A 7,753-nucleotide genomic window follows, 5' to 3' on the forward strand; every position below is an offset into this window, starting at 1 on the left:
GGAAGGAGGCTGTACAATAATTTCCTTGGTCGGAGGAAATGTTCTGTGGGACACCACTACCGTGAATAAGGCATTTAGTAAGTTCCCTCTTGATGTCACAGAAGCATCATACCCAGGGTTAATGTCTATTTCAGTAAGCATGAATCACTGACCCCTCCACAGTGGAAAAGTTCAAATATAATCTAACTGCCTCCAAGTAGCTGGCTGGTCTTCCTCCACTCCAAGGATAGGGCTTCCAGTTGGTCTCTGATACTGGGTTGTTGGTCTTTCAGCTTTAGTAGAAGATGTCAGCCTCACTTAAGGAATAAGATCCATCTTTCTCATTCTACCACCATGGCCACTTGGTTCACTTTGCCCACCATTGCTCCACCAAAACACCAGTGGGATGGTGGGGGAAAGAGGCTGATTGGTATTAACAGGGCACATCAATTGTCTACTTGGTTGTAAGAAGACTCCTTCAGAGTGAGCACCCCTTAGTGAAAAACTACACGGGCTGCAAACATTCTCACATCCTCACACACCATTTTGAGAGGCTTACCCACATTCTCTTCCCTAGATCTTTTTGTCATTTTTTTCCTCTAGGCTCTTTCTTTCAAAACCTCTGTCCATCCAGCCAAAAGTAAACCATAGCCCATGAAATAACATACATTCTGATTTCAGGCCACCTTTCCCCCCAGGAAAGCAGACAATGTGTATCATTCACAATTCTTTCTCATGAACGAAATTCTCCTCCCTCTGTCCTCCAAGGCCATACTTGAATATGAATACAAAGCCACAATAGTCCAGTTCACACCCATGCAAGCATATCTGTGGCACCATTCTGTAAACCCAGCTCAAAACTTCTCCCCCTTGATCAGACTGGCCATCAGGAATCCCCCCGGAGGCTTAGCAGTGGGCTGAGAATAAGACGGGACCTCAAGAGGACCCACACTGATACTGTGAGCCACATGTTCTTCAGTTTATTCACCCCTGTAAGATCCCATGCCACCTCCAAGTGATGAGGGAGTGCTAGCCAAATACTCAAAGTTATGGTCATATACTCAAAGTTGTGGCTTTATAGTTCAGACAATACCCAGTCCATGATGGGAAAGTTCAGGTTAAATAGTCTACTGATATGCAGAGGTCAGTCTCTACCAGGGCCCAAAAGCAAACCAAGAGCTTTCCTTAAAAGAGAATGATTATGTTCCAAAGGAGAGTATGGCTTTGCTCAGAACCCAATCACTAGTACCATATAGCCTAGTTATCACCACGATGCTGTTCATGTAGCAGATTAACATGATATTCTGTGAGATCATGAGAGAACCAAGTCCTTAAGCTACCTAGAATAAAGAAAACTGCTTTTATTGTTTCTTATTTACTAGAATACAAGGGGAGGGTGATAATTTTCAGGATAATAACTTCATATCAAACTGGGAGCCATGCTGATTTATTCTGATAAGATGATCACATGGCTTTCCCTGGAGTGGGATTAGGCTTCTGGTACTTTACTACTACTTTCCAAGAATCATGTGTCTTCTATGTGGACAAAGCCCTTTTCACTATTTTGAATCTTTCAAGATTTGATGTCTGCACCCCTCCTGCCAATGACTGGCTATTTCCTTTGGCCTATAATGTTGGTGAGGAGTGGACACATCAGTGAGTTGTCCTGGACCCTTCATTAAGTCCTAGGCTCCCCTCCACAGAGCTGACAGCTGAGTGTGCCCATTCCACCTCTACATTCAGGAAATAAATAGGTGGAAGACATGTTGTGACATGGTGGGATTCAGGTGAAACCTCCCTTTACCTCGTGACCTACATAAGCAGCCCTGTTCTGACCAGCAGACCACAGTGATATCCTGAGTCCTGTGACTCTGAGCCAGAATCCAACCATTCCAGAAATTCCTGGGTATTTTTTTTTTCTCTTGCTTCCAGTAAATGGCTGCAGATCCCTTTCAAAAAGGAGGAGAAAGATTTTCAATTTGTACTTGTCTTCTTACCAGATGATTCTTCTTCAAGGGTCCCCTGACTCCCCATTTATTCAAGGAACTTTGGTCAGTGAACTAAGCGAAGTCTGAGAAGGTCATGACTTTCCCTCATGATGCCCCAAGTCAAATCAAGTATGAAGTATGACTTTAGTGGGCTGCCCACTGATTTCACCACCTGAGATCTCTGTGGTTCAAAGAATGCTAATACTTCCCCTCGCCACCCACATCCCTGCAGCCTGTTACAGCAATGAGACCTGCCTTGCTGTCAGTTATGTGTGTTGCTATTTGATTTCAGCCCCATAGAACCTCATCATCCCTGTTGTATTCAGGAGCCCATTTCAAGGGCAGCAACTCTCATCTCCTCCTCTGGTCTATGGAAGATGGGCATTACAGGGTTTTTTGTTTGTTTGTTTTTGTTTTGTTTTGGTTTTTTTGGAAAATGCTAGTGTTCCTCTGAGCATATATTCCTCAATGCATCAAGGTTTCCAACTTACAGTCAATAGTCAAGCAAACAAACCCCTTCCCGGTACACATGACAGCTCATTAGATGCAGAATCTTTGGTAAGCTGATACATAGAGATAAATTCAGCAGGACCAGAAATCATATTAGCACCCTTGGAATCCATCCTACACATACTTGTCTGGGCTGTGCTACTATAAATTTTTAAATCTTATAAATCTTTTAGTACATTAGACTTCTGCTCCCAGATGTGATTGTGTAATTAGGCCCTGAGGCATGTTGGGATCTAACTCTCATTACAGGTCAATTATGGTGGAAGAGTGAACATCCCCAAAGAGACTACTTCAGGTCAGCACTGTCTGGTCGTCTGGCAAGGCCTTGTTAGACTACAGAGGGTTTACTTCTCCTGGCAATGACAGTTCAGTGAGGTTGGGAGAACCGGGATAATACGACTCACTTGAGTCTCATCAAATGTCATCATTCAAAGTCTCTGGATCTCAGCCATTAATAACCAGTCACCTAAGAAACTGAGCAAAGCTACAAATTCAACTGCATTATAAGCCAGAAACCCATGGAATCAGTCTCTGTGTCCAATTGTACACTGTTTCCGGGCCTGATCTACAACTTTATTATAAGTTCATTTAAATGTACCAGATTCCACTGATGCTACATAGACACCCCTCAGCACCTGCCATTTCCTGCATGGCACCCCAGTTTCCACAAGCTATCATCAGTGATTGTATGCCTGAGACATCCTGGGACTGATGCATCCCATTCTGCCCACACACAAGGAAGGCTGGCAGTGCCAAGGAATGACTGCATCACTTTGGAAGCATCCTGTATCCACTCATGTTTGACAAGACCTTCCTCATCCCAATGAGAAAGCTGGGGCACATTTCAGAATGCCACCCAGAGTCACCTCTATTGATAGCTTGCTTGATAATGCATCACTCATTAGCTACTGTCCCTTTCCCAACTCACCTTTTTACTGTGATGCTTGGCATCTCATCTCAAGGAAACTACTCACATTTGACTTTGCTTCTGGAGAAATTCAAACAAACACGGGCAGTAACAGAAACTGCATGTCTTAAATTGAGATGTTGAATCACTGAGTTAGTTAAATTATTAAAGCCAATTAGCAGAAGACAGCCCACCTAACACTTATTTCTTATCCCTTCCATGCTGGATTATCAAAGCAGACACTGGATCTGCCCAAATCTTGTTTTCAGTGGGGTCTCCATTCCAGATGACCGCAGGTGACCATTTAAGTCCTACAATAGAATGGCAAGGATAGCAGTGCTCCATCTGCTAATGGTAACTGGTATCTGTGTATTCTCAAATCTGCCCAAGCCAGCAGGCTCATCTCGGATTTCCATTTCCTTGAGCGTCTTTCCTGCCAGTCTTTCCTGTTACCAGTTACTCTATTATAATCAGTCTTAAGCGCAGGCCACAGAAGCTTCTCTAGCTAGTTTAGCAGAAATGAATTTGTAAGTTACTCAGAGGTTCACAGGAAAGTGTAAACCCAACTTCAAGGACACTTAGAAACACACCACAAAAGTAGACTACCAAGAGAACTGCTGCCTCTCTCACCAGTAAGAAGCTGGAGGACATAGAAGCTGCCTCTCCACCCGCCAGCTCCCAGATCAGAGCCAGAAAGCCACCAAATCTGGAAGCAGTTTAAAAAAAAAAAAAGAAAAAAAGAAAAAGAAAAAGAAAAAGAGGGGTACCTAGGTTGCTCCACCAGCTAAGTGACCAACTCTTTATTTCCACTCAGGTCATGATCTCAGGGTCATGAGATTGAGCCCCAGTATTGGGCTCCATGGTGTGCGAGCAGCTTGCTTAAGGTTCTCTCTCTCTCTCTCTCTCTCTCTCTCTCTCTGTCTCTCTGTCACTCTCTCCTTCGGCCCCCTCCCACTACTCATGTGCGTGCACACTCAATCTCTCTGCCTAAAAAAAAATAAATAAAAATAAAAGCCAGGCATCAATACTTTCAGCTCTGGGTTCCAGAATGATACTGTTTTCTGCCACAATCTGCCCTGTAGCTCTTCACCTTGGTTTATTTCTGAACCAAAGTCTCATGCATATGCGTCTGATTGGTAGAACCTCAATGACTTGGAAACATTATCTCTCAGAGCCTTCCAACCTGCTGAATGCTTGAAGGAAGTTGGGAAGAGTTGTAACTGAGGGACCCAGAGTACCTGCTACATAATTCATTGATACAAAGTAAACATTCATCAATAGTTAAAGAAAATAAAATATAAATCATTTAATAATTCATTAACTATGCTTCTTCATTATATTATGTTCACTATTCTTAAGTCTTGACCTAGATTTCCATTGAACAGACTGCCAGCTTCTCCTTTGAGCTCATCAAATGTGTATGATCTCTTCTACTCCCGGCAAAGGAAAATAACACATTTCTTTTTAACAAATGGTCCTGGGACAACTAGACAGCCACATGCAAAAGGAATAAGTTGCTACACTTTCTTACACCATACACATAAGTTAACTGCAAATGGGTATAAACCTAAATGTAAGAGCTAATTTTTTTTTTATCCTAGAAGAAAACATAGGAGTAGATCCTCATAACTTTGGGGTAGGCAAACATTTCTTAGATATGACACTAACAGGACAAACACAGAAGGAGAAGGGAGGAAGGAAGGAAGGAAAAGAAAGAATAAAAATAGAAAAGAAAAAATAGAATTCATCAATTAAATTATTTTGTGCTTCAAAGGATACCATCAAGAAAATGAAAAGATAACTCACAGAATAGGAAAAAATATTAGTAAGTCATATATATGCTAAGGGATAGTATCCAGAATATATATACATACACTCTTTAAAGTCAGAATATGGGGATCCCTGGGTGGCGCAGCGGTTTGGCGCCTGCCTTTGGCCCGGGGCGCGATCCTGGAGACCCGGGATCGAATCCCACATCGGGCTCCCGGTGCATGGAGCCTGCTTCTCCCTCTGCCTGTGTCTCTGCCTCTCTCTCTTTCTCTCTGTGTGACTATCATACATAAATAAAAAAAATAAAGTCAGAATATTAAAAAAAAGTCAGAATATATATATATGAATATATATGAATATATATATACTTAAAAGTCTCAGTTACAACTCTTACAAGTCAACAACAATGAAAGACAAATCAATTTTAAAAAGAGTCAAAAGATCTGAATAGATATTTCTCCACAGGAAATATACAAATGGCCAATAAGCACATGAAACATGAAAATATGTTCAGAATCCTTAGCCATTAGGAAATTCAAACTCAAATCTCAGTGAGATATGGCTTCATACTCACTTGGGTGGCTATGATTAAACACACAGATAAAAACATGTGTTTGGCAAGGATGTGTGAAAACTAGAAGCCTTGTGCATTGCTGCTAAGTATGTAAAATGGTGCAGCCACTTGGGAAAACAGGCTGGCAGTCCTTCAAAACATTAAACATAGAGATCCATCTCACCCTGCAGTCCCACTGCTAGGTGTATATCTTCGAGTGGTGAAAATTTTGTACACAAATAAATGTTTATAGTAGCATTATTCATAATAGCACAAAAGTAGAAACAATTCAAATGTCCATTCATTGATGAAAGGATAAATAAAATATGGCATATCCATAGAACGGAAAGAAAAAGAAGTTAAATACTGAGAGATGCTATAATATGAATGTACCTCGAAAAGTGAAAGAGGTCAAACACAAAAGAACAAAAGACCACATATTGTAAGGTTCAATGTATATGAAATGTCTAGAATATGCGAATAGAGAGAGATGGAAAGTAGATTATTGGTTTTCTGAGACCAGAGGGAGAAGGGACAGGGATGTTGAGAGTACACAGTGATAAATGTTAATGGGTATGGGGTTTTATTTTGGGGTAGTTAAAATGTCCGAAAGTTGAAAAGTTAATTATTGCACTGGCAGTACAATTCTGTGAATATACTAAAAGTCATTGAATTGTATACTTTAAATAGGTGAGTTGTACAGTATGTAAATTATATTTCAATAGAGCTATTTTTTAATGGAATAATATTTTAAAGTATTTGGAATTATATATACAAACAAATCAGGTGACAAATTCTCTGCCCTGAAAAATCAACTAGAACAAAGAAGCTTCATTTCAAAGCAATAGAAACATTCCAAAAGCTAATTTTTAAAAAAATATTTTATTTATTTATTCATGATAGTCACACACAGAGAGAGAGAGAGGCAGAGACACAGGCAGAGGGAGAAGCAGGCTCCATGCAGGGAGCCCGACGCGGGACTCGATCCCGTGTCTCCGGGATCGCACCCTGGGCCAAAGGCAGGCGCTAAATCACTGTGCCACCCAGGGATCCCTCAAAAGCTAATTTTTGTTCTAGTAATAATCTTTGTATTTATACCTTATATAATGCCCTTAGTCCCTTGTTTTCTTACATAATGTTTTACCTTCTGGACTGTTGGGGTTTTTTGTTTGTTTTAGTTGTTTTGTTTTGTTTTGTTTTTTTAAATTCTACATAGGCTCCATACCCAACATGGGACTTGAATTCAGGACCCTATAATTAAGAGTCACATGCTCTACTGACTGAGCCAGCCAGGTGTCCCTGGGTTGTTTATTTTTAAGGATATCCTTTGACTTCCCTTTTATTGCCTAAGTAACCATCAATGAATTTCTTCAACTTTCCTTCTCTCTTTTTTTTCCTACAAATTTTCAGTTGAGTTATATCTGCTTTGTCATGGTATGTACCATTTTATTGTTTTATTATTTATTATTCTACACTAGTCCCTACTTCATTTGGTCTCAGATCTACTATTAAATATGTTTAATGTTCATCATCTGTCCTTTTGCCCAGCTATCTATTGGTTATAGAAGTTCATCTTCTACGCTACTCTTCATAAAAGCTCATGAGTACAGTATTCTTGCATATTTATTTTTTTAAGATTTATTTACTTATTTTTATTTATGATAGACACAGAGAGAAAGAGAGAGGCAGAGACACAGGAGGAGGGAGAAGCAGGCTCCATGCCGGGAGCCCGACGTGGGACTCGATCCCGGGACTCCAGGATCGTGCCCTGGGCCAAAGGCAGGCTCCAAACCGCTGAGCAACCCAGGGATCCCCGTATTCTTGCATATTTAAACTACATTTGTAATTTCTATAGCCTTGAAGATCTAAAAGATTTTGAACTTCTAACAGCTTGAAGAATGAAATGGACAAATATTATAGTCTACATCCATATAAAAGGAAATTTTCTAAAATAAACTAATGTTCCTAAAGGACCAAACCCCAGAATTAGATGGAACCAGAACTCAAATATCTTCATTCAGAATTTCAGCCTGGATTTGAATCATC

The sequence above is a fragment of the Canis lupus genome, chromosome 10 (genome assembly GCF_011100685.1).
Source record: "Canis lupus familiaris isolate Mischka breed German Shepherd chromosome 10, alternate assembly UU_Cfam_GSD_1.0, whole genome shotgun sequence".
NCBI classification, from domain to species: Eukaryota; Metazoa; Chordata; class Mammalia; order Carnivora; family Canidae; genus Canis; species Canis lupus.